The following is a 2,254-nucleotide window of genomic DNA, read 5'->3' on the forward strand; positions in this document are numbered from 1 at the left end:
TCTCTCCCTAGTTGGAGACAGAAATGGAATGAAGGCTTTAACTGCCTTATCAATTATTGATTAACATGAGTAGATTGGTAGATAGACAGTGGGTATATTACTAGAGAGTCAGACTAGGAGAGATGGGGAGTGCTCCAGCCTAGCAGAAGGTACTGCCCTCTGAGTCAGATAGATTTGGGGGGTTTTAGAGAAATCTATTTAGGATTGGGATCTTGGGTAAAGTTGCAAGCTATTATAAGATGACTTTCACTGTCCTTCATATTACTATCCAGATTTCCTAATAATAAACTAAGTATTTTGTGTTTAAGGAACTGCTTTCCTGACTTTCGTTCAACCTCACAACCCCCACCCCCAATTTAACCCTTCCCAAAACAGAAGAGTGGATCCATGAAATACATTTAGTACATAGTTCAAAAAAATTAAGAAAGTATTTTTTGAAAATAACTTCAGCCTTATACAAAAGAATCTTTCTCTGGAAAAGGAGACATAATAAAGGCAGAGAAAAAAATCCCTACAAAACCTCAATAACATAGATACCTCCCTTCAATATTTTGGTTGAAAATTAATCCAAAAGCTGTGATATTAGACATTGGAGTTTCCTATCTGCAAACATGTTAAATGCAATGAAGACGATCTTTATGATCATGATTACTGGAGAGTTCATGATGGGGATTTTGGGGAATGGATTCATTGAACTGGTGAACTTCACTGACTGGGTCAAGAGATGGAAAATCTACTTGATTCTTACAGGTTTAGCCATCTCCAGAATTGGCTCCTTATTCTTGATGCTATTAAATGGCTTTCTAGTGATTTTTCACCCAGAAGTGTATTAGTATGCTAATATTATGAGAACTATAGATAACTTCAGGATAATTTCCAACTATTTAAGTGTCTGGTTAGCTACATGCCTTAGTATATTCTGTTGCTTGAAGATAGCCAATTTCTCCCACTCTCTTTTCCTCTGGTTGAAAGGGAGAATTAACAGACTAATTCCTATAATTCTACTGGCATCCTTGTTCATGTCTATATTCATTAACCTTCCAATAATAGATAAATTTAATGAGGATTTCAGGGGCCAGGTAAGCAGAAGGAACAAGAGAAATAACTCTCCAACACTCCAAATGAATAATTCTGCATACTTTGGCATTGTGGTTTTCCTCAATCTGAGGACTCTCTTTCCCTATACTGTGTCCCTGATCTCCTTTTTCCTGTTAATGCTCTCACTGTGGAGTCACACCAGGAAGATAAACTCAGTGCTATGGATGCTAGAAATCCCAGCACAGAGATCCATTTGAGAGCCATAAAAGCTGTGATCTCTTTCCTCATCCTCTTTGTCATTTACTGTTTGGCCTTTCTCATAGCCAAATCCAGCTAGTTTTTTTTTCCAGTAAGTGAACTAGCAATGATATTTAGCAAGATAATTACAGTCATCCACCCCTCAGGCCACTCATTTATCCTGATTTTGGGGAACATCAAGCTGAAGTGGACATCCTTGAATGTACTACAGCAGATGAAAAATTGCCTCAAAGGAAGAAATCCTTAGTACCCTAGACCAACCTGTGCAGAAGCAAATATCTTCTGGTGGAATGAAAGAGACTGAGAGCTCTTGGAGAACCTTTCTTACTTCCCTCAGTTTTTCCATTAGTTGTAGGTTTGTAATTTTGGATATTATTGAAAGTGTTTGAAATTTTCATGGCTCTGTCAGGAAATAGCATATAAAGGCAGGTCACTAATTGATTTTACCCCCATGTCTCCATCCTCCTTCCTGGACAATGTTACACAGAGAGAAGCAACTTCAGCATGGAAAGAATCTGACCTGCATGGATCACGGGGCTCAAAGTGAATTCTGCAAGGAATATATTGTATAGCATTAATATTCCACCACTTAATCACAGTGATTCATTTTAACCACAGTACTCAAGACAAACAAAAACAGAGGGAAAAAAACCCCAAACCTATTACTTTAAAGGTTAAAATGAAGAGAAAAACAATTTTCCGTTTCTTTTTTAACATACGTTTTGAACTCATATGCATTTCCTCTTCTTTAAAAAAAATAATTTGTATTAAAATAAAATCACTTTAGTAATGTATGTTTAAGTAAATGAATGAAAAGAGAATATTGTATACAGTTGTACTTCACATAGTATTTTGCATATAGCAGGTGTAAGCCTGTGATTTGTGCAAGGGGGATGGGACAAAAAGGATCCAGAGAAGGCAGCTGCTGACAGTTGCTGACAGTTGAGACCAGAGAGAA

General features: G+C 37.0%; 1 pseudogene; it reads left to right on the plus strand.

Moving 5' to 3' along the window:
- The first annotated feature begins 611 nt into the window (after nucleotides 1–611).
- On the plus strand, nucleotides 612–1,543 carry LOC123256222 (annotated as a pseudogene).
- The last annotated feature ends 711 nt before the right edge of the window (nucleotides 1,544–2,254 follow it).

The sequence above is a fragment of the Gracilinanus agilis genome, unplaced genomic scaffold (assembly GCF_016433145.1).
Source record: "Gracilinanus agilis isolate LMUSP501 unplaced genomic scaffold, AgileGrace unplaced_scaffold57122, whole genome shotgun sequence".
In the NCBI taxonomy this organism is placed as follows: domain Eukaryota; kingdom Metazoa; phylum Chordata; class Mammalia; order Didelphimorphia; family Didelphidae; genus Gracilinanus; species Gracilinanus agilis.